This window comes from Cygnus olor, chromosome 1 (genome assembly GCF_009769625.2).
Source record: "Cygnus olor isolate bCygOlo1 chromosome 1, bCygOlo1.pri.v2, whole genome shotgun sequence".
NCBI lineage: Eukaryota > Metazoa > Chordata > Aves > Anseriformes > Anatidae > Cygnus > Cygnus olor.
Genome location: NC_049169.1, coordinates 199,029,542 through 199,047,440, shown reverse-complemented (window position 1 = coordinate 199,047,440; position 17,899 = coordinate 199,029,542). Strand labels below are relative to the sequence as shown.

The 17,899-nt window shown below is 43.6% G+C and overlaps 1 protein-coding gene across 3 annotated transcripts in view; it reads left to right on the top strand.

The window, feature by feature from the left end:
* Positions 1 to 17,899, top strand: part of FAT3 (FAT atypical cadherin 3) — a 415,442-nt gene that overhangs the window by 29,274 nt on the left and 368,269 nt on the right. The window contains exon 1 of one of the 3 annotated variants that reach the window (XM_040544265.1): positions 15,972 to 16,572. The exons of the other annotated variants lie outside the window; for them this stretch is intronic. The gene's annotated coding sequence lies outside the window, so the exon portion shown is untranslated. Of the gene's footprint in view, positions 1 to 15,971; positions 16,573 to 17,899 lie in introns of those variants that run through there. 3 annotated transcript variants of the gene reach the window in all.

The window sequence follows — 17,899 nt, the reverse complement described above, 5'->3', positions numbered from 1 at the left end:
GTGGCTGTCGCCTGCCTTCACAATTGGGTGTTTCCCTGAAAGAGGTGCTGAGGCTCAGTTAGAAATGGTAGGCTGCATCCAGGAATTATTTGGGGAAATCCATGACCTGTACAGGAGAACTGAACTGATGAGTCAAGCAGTGTGCTCTTGGCCTGAAATTCTGTGAGACACATCCGTGAATCAATCTTAGGTGTGGATTTTCAATATATTCCTTTAAAGTTATTTTGTAGTTAGAAAATGGTAATTGTCTCATCCTAAGGAGGGGGTATTTTTTAAGGGATGCATTTCGTGTTTTTCTGTTGTGATGTATTTCTCACTACCTGCTTGTCCCTGGTGTGCTCAGCAGTATTTTTTGCTTTCTGTCTTGGCAACCAGTTGGACTGCTGGTAGTATCCCTTGCGCTAAAGTGCTAGATAAACACTTGGGGTGCACTTTGTTTCAGGAGAAAGCATTCTGCAGCCAGGTGGTTATTTAATGCTAAGTGGAGCTGAAAAGATTAATCAGCTAATTAGGTTAATAGCATAGTGTTTTTTAGGAAGGGGACTGTGCAATACCAATGTGGTATTGCACAACAAGCTCCTTTGCAGAAAAAAAAGCAGGAGTGCTCCAGGGAGCTCTGCTAGTCCCAGTAGGTATCAAACTACAAAACATTAAAAGATGCTTCAGTGCATCTGGACCAGGATTTAGATGCAATGTTTGGTGGGGGTTAGGACTGTTTCTTATTCTCTTCTCGTAGGATGAGGAAGAAAATCAACTGGGGATCAATCTGTTCTTGTAACACTGGGATGGCTTCTGTCCTTATTAGCCTTTCATTTAATATTATGTGGAGGCACTGGATGACGATTGCCTTACAGTTAGCATAATAGACCCCCATTTGAAGATGACAGTTAAAGTTAGGATTTTTTCTTTTCTACTGTTACAGACTTGAAGGTCTCCCTAGGTCTGCAAGGATAAGTGAGAAATGGTAGTAAAGGGGAGATGCTGTCATCAGCCTTCAGGAAAGGCTGCCCAGCCAGCTCATCCATCCCACAGATGAACAGGAGTTAGGATTGGAAATGGTCCGGTCTCTGCGAGCCTGTGCCAGAGCTTGGACCTGCCCAGACAAACCTGAGGCTTTTTGCTATGTGTAAGCTGCCAGCCCTGGTTGCAGCAGGGACACGTCTGTGCAAATGGGCTGAGCTCAGCCCCTTCGGAGGCGACGGGAGGATGCTGTGATGGGATAGCACTGCCTGATAACTGCCTGGAGGTGTTCTGCTTGGAGGCACCGTGGGGACAGCCGGCAGGGTTGCCCCTGGGCAGACATACCCTGCAGGACCAGCCTCCAGGTGCAGAGCAGGTTTGTGCCTGCAGGAAGCTTGGCTGTCTGGTGTGAGCTGCAGATGCTGCACGGCTGATATTGGGACACCTATGTGGTCTCCTAGCCAGCTTTATGAAGCTCAGGTGCTTAAAATTAGGCTTCCAAATCCACACTTAGGCACCCATCAAACCATTTCAAGGCTGTTCTGTCATTTCAAGCACCAGCCTTTCCTATTTAAATTAAATTGCTCAAAGAGTTATTTATATCTGAGCTTATGTCTGGCTCTAGGGTTTCTGCTGCCAGCAGCACAAACCAGTGGCTGCAGCTGGGCCGTGGTGCTTTGCCTGGCTGTGGCATTAATGGTGCATTCATCTCCGTGCCAGGCAGCAGGGAGACAGCGGTGTAAAGATCTTCAGAGGCAGAGGGGATGTGGAAGAAACTTCAGGGATAGGTGTAAAGGCAGATCTGGATGGGATGGAGGGGAACACAGCAATGCTGAGGGCGTGGGGTGGGCTGCACCATTAGTCGCACAGCGTGTGGCAGCTCGCGGTTCCTCTCATCATCGTTAGGAAGCTGAAATTCAGTGGCGGATCCACAATGGCACTGTACTCTGTGAAAAGGGAGGAGTACAGATGGATGAAAATAGGTCGCCCTGCTTGCGTTTGTTTGTGTGTTGATAGGGCTGTGCTGAGAGCTGAAAGCACCAAGGCTCTAACCAGGCTGGATGCACTGCTCATCCCTTTCCTTATGGGAGCTGACTGGGAATGAGATGCTGGAAGGTTTTGTTGATTTCCCTGCTCTTATTATTAATATTTTTATGAGGACCTGAGGTTCCTGGTGTGACTGGGCACCAAGCATTATGCAGACTGTAAAGACTGTCCTGTGCCCAAGAGTAAATGCCTCAGGTAGGTGAGTCAAAGCACAGATGAAGTGCAAGAGTGCTTAATTTTTTTTATTATTTTATTTTTATTGCAGCTCAAGTGTGTGCTCAATGTGTAGCTTGAATTGCAGGAAGCACTTCAGGACACAGATTTAAGGCCTTCTGGCCCTAGGGGCACTGACAGCAGAGCAGCACCTGCGTTTCAACAGTGTTTTGCACGTTGTGTGGACATAGACCTCCGTTTTCTCCTCTTAAAGCTGTTGTAGCCAGCAATCTAAGGGCTGGGATAAAAGCAAACAAAGCAGGAACCCAACCCTGTAGCATAAAGTTTGAGGTGTTCATTGAAAGGGAGAAAAAAAGAATGAAAATGATTAAGAAAGTGCATGGCAGAGTTGCATGCACTCATTGTACACCTTGAGGCTTCCACATGTCTGAAGTCTCTCAAGCCTGGATTCATCTAGCTGTTACCCAGGTAATCTGAGGAATATTGGGGAGCCCTTGGATTCCCTGAATGAGCAGCCGTGACTGAGGTCTGCGTTCGTGCACCACGAGGTGAGCAGGGTGGACGATCTCCAGCCAGCCTGCCCTCTGGGAGACAGAAGGGCTTGGGTCCGGTGCTGCTGAGCACCCCCAGCACGGTGTGAGATGCAGACAGACTGCGATTTCCACTGCCCTGTCCGGATAAGATGGGGGCTGCAGAGCAGCACGGAGGGGAGCACAGAGCGAGCTGTCCTCCCAGCAGCAGCCCCGGCCTCCCAGCATTGTCTTTTGCAAGCGGGAGTTTCTGCTGTAATGTAAAACATGACCAGGGGAAATTCAAGTAGCTCTTCTGTGTTTATACAGTATTTTTCCGGATTAGTTCCTAGCTTCGTTCGGCTCAAATATGCAAACTACTTAAGAAATAGAAAGAAATCACCTTAAGTGGCTTCCTGTGGGGGGCTTCACTGGCTGTTCTGGGGACTGCCCGTCACTTTTTAAAAAGTTAACTTAGACAAAACAAAACACCGTGGCTTTTCCTGACTGCCACAGCCCTTTGGCTGTTGCTTAGCTACCGCTTGGCAATGACCTTTCCCCGCAGAAGTGATGTTTGGAGCTGAAATCACCCAACAAAAGGGAAGAGCATAAGCCCCCTGGATGACAATCGCCCAAGATCTCTGCCCTGCACTCGGTGCTTTCTGTTCCCACCAGCAGCATGCATTTTACGCATGACTTGTCAAAGCCAGCAGTAATTTTGTGTTGATAGGGTCTGTGGGATTAGGTATTAAAGGTAGACTGTGAGGTCTCTAATTTTTGAGCCATCACTGCTTTCCAGTTGGTTCCTCTGCGAAACTTCAGTGCCAACACAACAAAAGCATCGCGTGTCTGCAGGGGAACGGAGCTGAGTATCCCTGGCCTTTGGGCAGCAGCACAGAACACGCTGCACCTGCAAGCAGCACAGTGCCCCTTCGCTCACGGCACAGGAATTGCTTTGGTTTGCTTTCTCTGGCATCCAGAAAGAGCATCAGAGGGTCTCACATGTAAGGCATGGGCCAAGAAGCCCTAAGCTGGGGGCTCTGGCTGCACTGACCCCTGTCTCCACAGCCCAGAGGTAACTCTGTGGAATTTGGAAAAAGAAGGGCAGTCTGCTATGTATTCTTTTATGTTTTTTTTTTCTATTTTGCAACCTTTTACATCGAAAAGCGTAGAGGTGTGAATGCAAATGCTGCTGCTTTTATAAGACTGGCAGGTCGTTTTTAGAGAGAGGAAGGAAGTTTGCACATCCTGCTTGCTGTACATCTCACTGGACTACGGGCTCGAATTTTGACCTGCTTTAGTTTGCTTAATTTTCTTACGCCTTTAGGCCTTCAGAGGTAGGTTCAGCCCAGCCTGTGCACATCATGTCTCTTGTTCTGTTGGACCCTTCTCTGACCTGGGCAAATTCCTGGCTTGCTTTTTCTGGGAGAAAGGGAGTGATTTTCTTTTCAGCGGAATCAAACACTCATTCCCAACCAAAGGCAGTCCAGCTGCCCAGGTGTGTGGACACACAAGAACCAGTTGTTACCAGACAAGCAGTTTGTAAATTCAGTGTGTGCAGCAGGGAATGTGATGGAAAGATTCTAGCTTTGCAGATTTTGCATCTGAACAAGGGTTCCCATTTTCTATATACTGAGCAGGCTATCTTCATTATGAACCCCAGTATTAGATATCTGTAGATTGGGAGTGGAAAAGATGGAGATTTTATCACAGGTAGGCTGTCAAAGTAGGATTTCCTAAAATAGATGCCGCAATCTAGAGTACATTTACTGGTTGAGTATGTTAGATAGGTTATGTGAAATCTGATGTCCTCCTACTCTGCAGTGATAAAGAACCACAGGTTGCAGCATAGTTCTAAGGAAATTGAATTTCTTTGAAATTAGGGTTTTGAGTTAATGAACTGTTTCTTGGTTAAACATCATCCCTAAGAAAACCTAGTATTGTCAGGTCATAAACCAGAGCTGTCTTCTCACCCATTCATGGTAGTCCTTGCTTCGCTTCATTTTCACCTCTTTGCTGGGTCCAACTAGTAGCAAGCTTGCTGATGTAGTTTGACTGTAATGAATACAATGACTGGACCCTATCTTATAAAAAAATGGTTTAAGTGATGATCAAAACTGTGCTCATAGCACCTTGAATGCTGAAACCTAAATCTCATTAAAATGCTTTGAAATTCATCAGATTTTGTGGCAGTGTGAAAGATGTCAAACAACGGTAGCAAAAAGAGGTATCTAGTTCAGTTCTTGTGGGTGGATGCTAAACAGTTAGAGTAGCAGGAGAAAAATTGTCTTATTATCCTTGGGTAGTGCAGTAGTAGTTTATTACAGGAAAGGGAGAGTCAGTGGAACAGAAGTTGTATCATTTTTCATATCCCCAAACTCTGACACTGTACTTTTGCACTACAATATTATTCCAATAAATCAAAAGATGGGATCCGTAGAGGTTTTTGTAAAGGATCGTATTTTTGAAGGGAGGTAGGGTTGAGAAGGATGCAAAAATTAAATACATTAAAAAGTTCTCATTTGTTAAGCTGCTTTGGAAACAGCTTTAGGAGAAGAAAGCAGCCAGGTTCAAGTTCAGGCTCTAGCCTCAAGGTGCTTAGGTGCTGCAGTGTTTGATTTCTCATCCGCTGCAGCACAAATGCTTGGGACAGGGGATGAGTCAGAGCTTTGGCTGAAACAGAGTATGTAAAATCTTGGTCCTGTGAAATAATAATAAAAAAATCTATAGTATCGAACTGCCGCTTGATAGTTTTCATTTACGGATGATAACAATAACAAGGCTATTGCGTTAGAGGAGAACAGCAAGGATACATTTCAGACAACACGTTGGGACTTGGTGTATGGTTTGTGATGGCAGGCAGATGCAATGTCTCTTTTACCCAAAGGCCAAACCAGGGGGAAGAGTACCAGGTCTGAAGCACAGCTCGTAGTCTTGGCCAAAACGCCCCGTCCCTCTGCAGGGGCATCAGAAGCAGCTCTGCTCGGCTCTTGATGAAGAGCTGCCTCCTGCCCTGCAGTCTGGGGATGCTGTCTCCTATCTCCCTCCAGGTCTAGTGTTGCCCTTTGGGTTGCACTTAGATTTGTGCCAGTGCACCATTAGATGTTGCATTATTCATATTGTGCTCGAAGGGCAGGGATGTGTTCCCTGGGCAGAGGATTTTCCAGCCGGAGAAGAGTACAAGTGTGGCGGTGAGTGGTGAAGGAGGGCTGCAGGAGAAGGGAGCGCCGGCCTGCCAAATGTTGCTGTTTCTGAGTGTCAGGTAACTTCTCGGGTTGTCAGAGGGTAAAGCAAGGTGGTGACTGGTAGTGCGTTACATTCCCAGCTGTAGCAGGCTCTGTGTAAGTGCCTTGGTAAATACACGTCCCTCTCTCTGAGCGCTGGCAGCGGAGTGACCTGCCCTTTAATCTCAGTGTAGCAAAATACACAAAAGCTGTCAGAAATACTGTAATTGCCCACCTTTGCTTACCTCACATTTTTGCACAGCTATGCTTTTAATTACGTCCAATTTTTGGACAACATTTAGCTGCCCCCCAAGGCTTCATTTTTCTACCCTGAGTCAATACAAGCCCTACAGAGTGTTGCCATCGCGCAGTGCTGCTGGAGGAAGTGGGATGTCCACCAGGCCGGGTTCCTCATACTGAACATCACAAGTTATGAGCTAGGAGGGAGACAGGCATGTTGCGTGTGTGGAGAGAGAAGGTTGGTACCCAGCAGTGGCTTGTCCCATCTTTTGAGGCACCTCTTTCAGGATGGAGCACGTTGCCTTGCTAAGGTTCTGCTTGGTTTCCACTGGAAAGGGTGGGAGACTTCTTCAGGACCAGGCTTCAGAGGAGTTAATTTTAAGTGAGATTTATCTCTCTCTGATTAAAAGCTCTTTGATTTCTTGGCACTGGTTCGAACATACCTTTTTGGGAAACAGCAGTCTGCCATAGGTTGAGAATTTTGCTGTAGTCCTTAGGGATGGCATCATTTGATAACATACAAAACTTGTTCTGTTTTCAGCATTTCAAGGGTTTCTTCTGTTACCTTTATGCTGTCCATGCTCTGGCATCATATATATTTTTTGGTGTCGGAGGAGGTGTAAATGCACATCATCACTTCTTGCCAGGCTTCTTGATAAGGCCTCTTGTGGGTGTTGAATCTTAAAAAGTGTGCTTTTTGTGTCCCTAGAATGGATGAGGCGGTTTTGAATGGACAATGGCTGAATAGATTTTTACACAGTTCTGGGATGAGCATAAGCCCGAAAGTTTTGTTCCTTTACTGGGTGACCTATTGTAGGTATGACTATGGTAGTCCTGAAAATACACCACAGTGTACAGACACCTCATCTTGCCTTGAATGATGCGTCAGGTTCCAGCTGCAATCTAGCGACTGCAGCATGGAGCTCAGCACAGGCTGATTTTCCCTGCTGCTTGTGTGCACTAAACATCTAGGAAAATGGTATAGGCATACTCAGAACACTTCTTCCAGAAGTGTTATACATAAAAATAGCCCGATTAGCTAGCTTTGGGGGTGTGGTGGCTTCCCCCCCCAAGTTTAGACCTGGTGTGTATTTCAGCATGGAAGACTTTATTTCAGAAATGAGGAGTTTAAGGATTAATGGTTTGAATGTCTGAATTTGTATAAGCACTATATTCAGTGTGTTCAACAACTTCAATTGTTTTCTGTCTATCATTTCCTCTTTTTCAGTCCATTTAATGTGTTTCCTTAAGGGCTTAGTCTCATATCTGTTTCCGAAATATAAATATTAGTATCCCTTTTTGCTTGTGAGTTTGGCTTAAATAGGAGGGTTGATTTTGTACAAAAGGTTTATTGTGAAGGTGGGTGGGATGGAAAACCAATCTCTGCTTGGTGCACGCTGCATTGCTTTAGGATACCTTGTATTTCTGCATCTCAAGGACTAAGATCTTTTTTATACAGATTGAGGGAAATGCTTAGAGATTTGTATTTGCATATTTAATGTAGTTAAGGTTTCAGTTATTTGCATTAGCAATTGCTTCAACTGCAGTATTAATAAGGCAGGTGCTTTTGTATAAAAAAAAAAAAAAAAAAAAAAAAGATTAGAGTACTGCCACAGGTTAATTTTTATATAGATGTAATGACTTCCAGCCGCCACAGTAACACACAATATTCCCCTAGTGATACCTTGAGTCAGGAAAGAAATTAACTCCTGTATATTAAGTTAGCAGTGGCAAACAAAATTGAAGATGAAAAGAAAATGAAGGGGCAAGGAAAAAGGCTTAGTTCCTCTGCACTGCCACGAGGGACACCCAACTTTAATTTCAAAATTTGGTTATTTCCTTTAATGCCCCACAGATGTGAAAAGAACTATGGCAGCACTGGGCCATATGCAAATCCCTTTGAAAGTAGTGAGACTTAGATTAGGCCTACCTTTTATTAGTTCTTTATCCTTTATTTTGTTTTTGGGTTTTGGGGGGCTTTTTTTTTTTTTTTTTTTTCCAGAAACAGAGAAGCAATATAGGTCTGATAAATGGGTGTTGTACAAAAGGACTGGGATCTCCAGGCTTAGGAAGACCTGAGTTGGTTAAAAACATCCTTTTGATTTAACGGGGTTGAACTGGGTGTTTCGATTGAAGTTGCATCTGCATGGAACTAGTTGAAGTCTTTCAGCTTCATGCAACATAAAGTGCCCATTTAAGAGGAAAGTCTGCAGGGAGTTCATTTTGCCCCTTTGTGTGGATGGTGTGCACTTTGTGTAGTGGCCAGAAGAAGGCAAGGGCTGGAGATGTTCCCCAAGCAAAGCCTCAGGGCTCCAGCCTCTGTGGGAACAAGCATTGCCATCTCATGGTGCAAAATCATCTCCAAGAACTGAGGTCCCTCTTGAAATGTAGCACTGGTACTTCCACTTCTCAGTCCTTCTGACTTACCAAGAGGCCTTCTAGTCTTGCACATCACTTTCTTTTTAAGCTTTCAGCTTCCAAAACCTTCACTGCTTCAACTTGCAGCAAAAAACCTTAAATGAGCAGTTCCAAATCCAAATCCTAGGGGCAGACTGGGACAGGTGTGTGAAGGTAATCACCATTCTGTGTAGATGTTTCTCAACACCTGGCTGTTGTCCCTGCTGAGCACTACGTCTCAGGTTTGCTTACAGCTTGCCTTTTCTCCATCCAGTGTTTGGGATATTTCACTCATCCAGCAGCTCCAGCTCTTCAGCAAGCTGTCCCATAGCATTGCCTGCTCTTGTCCCTGCTGGAGGTGGCATTGCAGGTGGCAGTGCCTGCTGCTGGTGGGATGCTTTTCTCCCACAGAGCCTGAGCAGATTTGGGAAGACTATCTGATCTCCAGTAATGCAATGGTTGTTTTCCCTTCTTTGGAAACAGAGCAACTCTGTTAGGGCATAGGAAGGAAGCCAAAAAGTCAAATTGGCTGAGAACAAATACTGAAATTAGCTAGTGCTGCTTTCCCAACAGAGCTAATAAATGGGGCAGAAAATCTAACAAAAAAACACAAATGAAGATGGGGTTGTCTACATTTTATGTATATGTGTGTATATATATATATATTTATCTTGACAGTGTCCTCATTTAAAAACAATAGTGTGCTTTTAGTGTTTCTGGTTCTTGCCACTACTAATTCTTTACTAAATCGTTAAGAGACCTACATAAATATAAGGAGTTTGGCACTGCTCTTAAAATGGGCAGTGTCTTGGAAAGAGTTCATTCCTCTTGTAATGCGGTTAGTTCTATTTCTGTCATGTACAAATCCTGTCTGACTGAGAATATTGAATTAGAGCTGGCTTGTGGTTGTTAAATATCTCCACAGTTATCTTTGCTTGAGTTAAACAAGTGAAAAGAGGCTCAAGGATGGACAGTCTGGGTGCTTCTGTTACCTTGGGAGGAGCAACCTGCACACACCTGAAGAGGGCCTGGCATGGAGATTTGAGCAAGGTGCTTGTGCTGGGTTGGAGCATCTCCTTGCTGTGCAAAGACCTGTTGTCATTTGGGTACAGATTACTAAAATATAAAATAAACTAACTGTGGGTGCTTCTTACATAGCTAATCACCAAGAATGAAAGCCCAGCTTGATAATCTGAAGTAGCCAAAAACTGGTGGCTGCCTTCGGACGTGAGGACAGGAGGTGCAAAATACAAGAGACGTTGCTTGCACTTGGGTTTCTTCAGGTCAAACCTTTAAGATCTGTTGCTGCTGAGCACACGGTGTACTTCATGTGAATTGTGCTACTATATGCTTGGCCCTTGGGACCGATTGCTATGTAAATGCAAATTATTTAATTAACATTATTGTTTCCGTATGCCATAATACGATTTTTATGAGCATTTCTAGATTAAAGTTCACTTTAGAAACATAGCGATTGCTTCCCAAATTGCTTGGCTGTGCATTGCATTTTAAACCCCTTTAATGCGGTAAAGAATCCTTATCATTCCTTAAGCATCTGAGCAGCAGCCAGAAAAAATATAGCCAGAATGTGTAAATATAACACTTCAGAAAAGTATAACAAAAGCCCTGTGTGCTTTGACATGGCAGAACCAGTAATTCTTGACTGGTAACAGGGCAAAAAACATTCGTAGATTAAACTTGCTTCCTCTAGTCTTTAAATCATAAGCCCAGCTTCAGTTAGATTTCATTTTCTTTCCTTTTTTTTTTTTTCTTCAATACTCTCCCTCCCATCTGTATATATGGTAAAAGTTCCATAATTGCCAACAGTTAGTTTTCTTTGTGGAAAATACGAACTGAAGGCAGGTGTGATGCTTGGGATTCAGATGTGTGGCATTGCTCAGTGGTGTGACAGTGGTTTGTGTGCAGGATCCTGCCTTTAACCTGTCAAGGATGGGCCATGCAGTGCCAGGGGAAGCTCTTGAACTCTTGGAGTTTTGCCAAGAGCTTCCGATGTGAACGTACAGCTTCCTGCTTGGTGCTTTTCGGTTCATTTCCCCGGGTTGGAGGATAACTCAAAGATAATTTGTAACACTTTCTGAATAGGAAGGTGTTTTTCTGGACTGCAGTTTGCCTGATCAAGTTGCTCATGCTGAGAAATTAGAGAATGGTCCCTTTCATTTTAAACATGAAGCTGGAGAAGTGTTGGAGAATGTCACCTTGCTTTTGCTGCTGACAGAATTTTCCCAGACTTTTTAGCTTTTTCACAAAGTTGCCATTTAAATTTTTGCAATCTTAAGACTGACCCAATTACGTTCTGGTGCATGGAATTCGAGACAGAGGAAGGTTTGCATAGCCAAATTTTTGTATCCTTTTTCTGTGTTGAAATTTTAGCCTGCATTAATTTAGCAAGGGCTTGAGATAATGTCTTTTACATTTTCCCTCATCTGCTTTTTATGTGGGGGGCCTGTTTGTTTTTTTTAAATGGTAGCAGAACACAGGTATGGTTGGTGGCTTAAATGGATGGGTGCAAAGAAAGCAGAAGTATTCTCACTGAATGTAAAGAAATCAAGGTGTGTTGTAATATTCAGTGAGAGCATCGTCTTACTGTCTTTTTTTTTTTTTTTTTTTGGTTTGAAAGGGGTGTGGGAGGGAGATGTCTCATTACTCCTGGTCTAACTTTGTTCTGCTTGTTCTGAGCAGACGGTCTGTAGTTGCCCACACCTCGCTGCGTACCTCTGATGCTACAGCTGCTGATATCCATAGAAGCTGAGAGTGCAGCAAAGCTTTAGGTCTCACTCCGGATGCCTGTGGCATTATATGAGCTGTTGCAGGGAACTCAGGAGAGTCGCTGGCTCTGTTTTTGTGCTGAGGGTAAGTGACCTGGGGAAAAAAAAAAAAAAAGTGTTTAATAGCCTTCTTTTTACATAATCTAAAAAGTATCACTAATAATAGTAGCAGGTCAGAATTTTCCAATCAGAAATTGTGGTGCTAGCTGGCAGTACCTTTAATCTTTAATTTGTACTATGAGGTATTTTTATTTGCCTTTCTATCAGTTTTCATATATGCAGTGGTAGATTTTCCTGATTTGTGGTTTACCTGTGCCTCCAGGTGCCAACAAAAACCACTGCAGAAGGTTCTGCAGCACTTCTGAGTGCCAGTGAGGAAATTTGGGTAAAATGCAGCCTCTTGTACAGGACATGATGCTGACCTGTGACTTCTTTTTGGTTTTGCAGAGAAGGACTGGGGCTGTTTTCAAGAGCAGGCTTCAGTGCAGTAAACGGCAAAGATGGGATTTGAAGTTATTTCATTTTTTTATTTTCAGTTTCCTTTAATCCTGCTTGAGGGAAACCTGTGCACAGAGGCACTTCCAGGGAAAAACTGCTGCTCTGCTCCCTCCCCACCTCCTTGGAGAAATTTCATTCACAGTCAGGTTGTCTGATCTGTTGATTTATAGTGCGTGGGGTATTTTTTAGATTTATTATTATTATTATTATTATTATTTTCTCTCCGATTCTCCTATTAAAAAGCCAGCTGAGTTCAGTTTTCCCAAAGCAGGAGGAACGTTTTCTGTCAGTTTGATTGATCTGTGATTAACTTTGATGTTCTAAGACATAACGTTAATAGAGTTTGTGGCGTAAAGTCGTATGAAGAAAATCTAAAAATAAGGAGCAGTTTGATTAACGTCCACAACCTAAAAAGAGTGCAGCTTGTACAGCGGCCAAGGACCGGCGGTATTTGGAAAGGAGCTTTCTAAAACGGGGAGCTGGAAATTGCAGTGCCTGGAACTGGGACTGAGTTGTCTTCAAAATAGTTTCTCTTAATTGAAACCAAATTGGAGGTTTTCTGTCTGGGACAGAGCCGTCCTTGAGCTGTGTCGCTGGTGGGGCCTGGCCTTGTGAGAGGGCAGGAGGCTCCAGACCTCCTCACCTCCCCGTGGTGCCCACATGGACACTCCTGGGTGAGGAAACCTGAATATTTGCAGGTTATGATATTGCAGAATTTTTTCCTCTGGTGTTTTCTGCTGCAATTAGGTGTTGGCACAGTACTTTAGGATAGGTGACACTCGGTCAAAAAGAAACCCCACCTTCTGGGGAGCAGGGCAGATACTTGGTGTTGGGAGCTGTGTCCTGTGTAGTCTCCTTCTTTGCCACTCCTGCGTCCCCAAAATCTGTGGGGAGAGTGCATGGCCAGGGCAGGCAGCAGTCATGGTGGTGGTGCACACCCAGCCAGGCCCGCTGCCTGTCACCCACCCTGCTCTCCTGGGGAACACAGGCTACAACAAATTAATACAAAATAGTGATGTTTCTCTGAGGTACGAGACAAGGTTTTGCTATCCTGCCTGGAGCTGGAAGTTGGTGGAAGGCTCCATGCAGGCCCAGACCTGGTGAAGGGGGGACAAACATGGTGGTGGTGCTGGGTGTCCTCTGGGTGAAGGACAGCCATCCTCCAGGGATGGACACTCTTCTCCTTTCCTCCTCCCTACACACTGACTGACCCTAATGGTAGGCTCCACACAGCCTCTTGCAGGCTGAATGGAGCCATCTGAGCAATTCCTGTTTATCAACAATATTCCTTGCATGGCTGGAGCTCTTCTTCTTGACACCCCTGGAAGCACTGCAGAAACATGGGTGCTGATAGGGACGTTTTGGGTGCTGATTGGGACATTTTGGGACTGGGTCCCCAGCTATGGCACCTCCAGCTGCTCCCCTGTGGAGGGCTATAAACTTTTCAGGAGTAGTTGTCTTGTGTTTGCCATACGGGAACTGGGAAGGTTTTCTAGAGACATGGTAAGATGGTATTTTGCTGGGACCATATGGTAGGAAGGTCCATGACCTGAGAACTGGAATTAGCACTTTAAATCATTCCTTGCTCGTCTCCCCCTGTGTTTCTATGGTTTTGTGAAAAGCAGTACAAAAAGGAGGAAAAAAAAAAAGAAAAAGGAAAATGATCAGGACTGGAAGAACTCAGGACTGGAAGAACTCTTCAGATCAAGCCAAAATGTATGTGCTTGGAAGCCAGAAGTGTTTTTGTTAAAGAAAAAAAAAAAAAAAAAAAAAAAAAAAGGCAATAACAAAAAAAAACAAACATAGTTTGTCTAGAGGATTCTTTTTTTTTTAACAAGGGACAGATTAGGTGCTTCTTGACTTTTAAGACTGTTGAGGACTCATACCTTGTGACCACTGTTTTTAATGACACTGTTGTAATACCACAATGATAGGAAATTGCCTCCGTTCCTTTTCTCTCCTAAGGAGCTGCATTCTCCATATATAAAAGGAGGTCCATGACTCATGTGCTTCCACAAGCCGTTTCTGATTTCATGAGACCATCTGCATAGGATAGCTTAGTCCTTGGATAGGATAGCCAAGGACTTCAAGCCTGACTCAGGAGAGCACTGGATCAAGGTTGCTAGCATGGGATGGCAGTTCTGGCCCACATGAGATGTGTGGAGCAGACAAAGGTTCAAGTTCCCTTTCCTACAAGAAAGATGCCAATTTTATTCTCGCTGGCCTTGTCATCAGAGACTTTGTGGTATGTCAGCTGGAACGGAGGATAGTTCCCTGCTGAGCACTAGAAGTTTGATTGCTCTTGTACCAAAACTAAAGCAGATGGGTTTGAAGAATTTTGTATGATGACTGCTTGCTGTCTCTGAATTTATTGTTCACCAGAGTTAAATTCATACAAATGCATAAATTGCAGATGGAGAAGTAATAGAGGAAATGCATCATTAGAATATGTGCCACTAACTTTAAGAAGAAATAAAGCTGTTAAGTGGAAAAGATATTAAATGTTTAAGAGCTTTTTGCGGGACAGAAGAACCTTAGGTATTTCAGTATTTGAATGATAAGGACAGGAAGATTTGTGGCTGGCTGTGCAGCCATTTAATAGTAGGCTGGGATATCGATCTAGTATTGTATCCCGTTTTCTTAAGATATAGGATAATAACGGTACATTATCTTTCACTTTGGGAAATAATGACTTAAAAGGTATGTGAGTGAAGAGGCTGTAGACTGTAGAAATAAAACGAAATGGAAGCTAGACGAAACTGGCTGGAAGAGATCCTGGAATTTAAAAGGACTATTGTAAAGCAGGTGTTGGCATTTACCTGGTGAGGGTGTGCCATCCTGTAGCCTTTTTTTCCTGAATTAGAGGTTACGTGTGCCAGTAGAAATGGAGTGGAAGCTGAAAGCTGCTGCCTGTTGCAGAGTCCTTGGGATGCTACAAGGTCCAGCTTTGGCATTTGCTGGGCTGTTTGAGGTCTGTCCTGGGAGATTTGTGCTGCACGCTGCCAGCTTCGGTTGTGCAAAACTCTGTGGTGCACAAAACAGATTGACGAGGGAGTAATTTACTGTCTCTCCATGGATTAGCCTTCATGAACTGCATGCGCCATGTGTCATGTCCTTGGCAGTTACTAACACAGTCTAACTGTTATGTCTGTCCTATTTCAGATAAGACATTACCAAGGAAGACTGTGAAAAGGTTGTGCATTGACTCAAGGGTACTTTGAACCCTCTTAGGGTAACGTCACTCATCCACCATGCTGGCATTTCTCTAAATGTATTTCTGGAGTGGTAAACAATTTACAGGAGATCTGTTATTAGCATCTTGTAAATCCCAAGGACAGCTGAACACAGCCTTTTTTAGTATATCATAAAATAGTCTTCTGTTCAAAAAAATGTGAAAATTATTGTTTTGCATGTAGACTTCCTTATTAAATACCAAGTTTCTGGTTTGGAAAATGTCATTATTATTTTAATCAGATTAAGCTTCTCTTACAGTTTTTGCAATCTGCTCTTAAGAAAAAGCCACCTTTATTTAAGTTTCCCTCAGCATTCTTTCTTAATACATTCTTAATCTTCATGGCTGAGAGCACAGTTGGGGAGGAACAAGAGAAGGGAGTTAAAAGTAGACACTTTCTCCTGACTATTACACTTTTCTTTTTTAAAACTTTTAATGAGAAGCCTTCAATTTTCAATAGCAAACCGGGTCTTTCATTTTCTTGCATTTGGTTCTCTTAGCCAAAGTGTGCCATTAAAGAATAATGAATGTTCATGGCATTCTGTGTATTTTTAAATGCAAAGAAATGGTTGGAGTCAGGAATAGCATGATTGTAATGCTTTGTCTCTCTTTGTGGGTGCATATGCATTCGAAAGTACAAAGTCTAAACTATACATGCAGCTTTCTTGTTTCAGCCGGCAGTCCCTTTGAAGGGGCACTTGTCGTTCTCTTTTACTTTGTTTGCTTCTGCCCGCAGGCAGCATGTATTAAAAATAATAAATACTCCACTAGTGCCTGATGGAACAGCTTAGTAGTTTAGGCATCAGATTGAGTAATATCTGGCATTTTCAAAACTTAGGGCTCCAACACCTCTCAGGGTCTGGCTCCTTCTCAGTGCTGGTGTTATTGTTTTCTTAGGTTGGGATTTCTCCAGGAGGACACGAGTCTCAGTCAGTCCTGGGAGCTTACAACACTGGGTTTCAAAGCATTTTTAAGGCTTGTGGGAACGTTAGCCAGGCTTTCTTCACTGGAACGAATGCACCATTTCTGTGCTTTGCAGCTTAAGAGATGGTAAGGAAGATGCCTGCACAGGAGCTCTAGGCTTCCTGCCATCTAATTTTACAGCAGCTCGAAAAGCAAACATCCAGTAGAAACAAATGAATCGAATTCAGCCAGACCGTGAATTGGCCACCAAAAAAAAAAAAAAAAAGGGTGTGTGGGGAGGGTGGAAAGCTCCTCCCTCACGCTTTTGTCTCTTGAGAGGGCTGCCAAGGAAAAACCTGGAACTTACAGACGTTTTTGGCAGGACAGGAGGAAGACCAAAGACTGTCAGGAGAACTCGATCCTTCCTAAAAGAAGACCCTGAGGGGTGAAAGACTCTACCCGACTGCGGGTCAGACCCTAAAGCAGGAACACAAGGTGGTGCCTGGACACAGGAGTTTTGCAGCTTCTGTCAGTCAGCCCAGGGCTGCTCCAGCCACATGGCTGGTCTGGTGATGACAACAAGTGTGTAACTTCATTTGCAGGTAACTGGCTGTTCTCCTGCTGTTTATTATGTAGATCATATCTGTTCAGGATTGCTTCCTCTCTGAGCCTGGCAGTGGTCCTCACCATGGGGCACGAAGGGGAGAGGAGAGGGAGATGCTGCACTTTTGTGAAGGTTGTGTCCATGGATGAGTGTTGCCAATCAGATTGTGCAGATCTGTTGCTGTAGCTGGTGCTGGGATACTCAGTGGGAGGGGTTAAAGAGGCATTTTCCATCTTATGTGATAGCTGCAAGAAAAAAAAAAAAAAAAGATAAATTTTATTATTTTTTCCTGTGTTGATAAATCACCCTTTCTATTGAATTTTTATTTTTATTTTTATTTTCTTTGACTGTCTGTTGGTGTCCACTTGCAGAAGTTGAGACATTAGAGTGGAACAGCCAAGAATCTCCTTTTTTTTTTTTTTTTAAATCTTCATTTTCCTCCACCGAGAAAGCTAATTGAATCTCTTTCTGAACCACTTAATTCACTGCCTGTCATGCTCTTCTCTTTCAGTGTAAACTTCCTTGGGGCTATCGCCATAGTCCCAGCAGAGGAGGAAATTAGGGTCTCTTACAGAAATAACCTACAGCTTACATAGCATAAACAAATCATGGAAAGCAAACACTGACAGGTTGGGGAAAAATGTTTTAAAAAAGAAAGTAATAAAAAAGAAAAGATTAAATGCAAACACAGTGCCCTGCAGTGTTTAAAACACTTCCTTATAGTCTGTCAAGCAACATGTTCAGGACCTTTGATCAGGATGGAGGTTGTTTATTTCCTGTACAAACCAGCGTGCACATTGATCAATGTATTGTTGATACAGTGAAGGTATTCCCTTTACTGGTCTCTTTGAGAGGCCTAGGACTTGACAATATTGTGAGCACTAACATGAGTATCGGAGTTGTGGAGAAAACGCAAAAAGAAACAAGAAGACAGGGTTAATAATAACTTGATCCCCTATTTAATGGAAGAACGGGTGGAGGAATTTCTGTGTAAATGTGCACTATTGGGTGAAGGTGGTTCATGCTTTAGAAGCGGCCATTTGGGAACCACTGGCCTAAACAGTGAAGCACTTTCCTTGCAATTACCGTACTAGGAGGAACGGCTGCAAGACTTTTGTGATGGGAGTCGTTCCTACCCAGTCATGTGCTGTGGCAGGGGAAAGGCACTAATACTTTCCTGCCTTTTTCAAAAAGTATATGTATTTAATCCATAAAAATATACCTTGTACTTAAATATATAATTTGCCTTAATACTTCACTGCATTTTTGACCAAGACGTTGTCTGCAGGGTAGACCTGAAGTAGTGCAAAGAGTAACCTTAACTT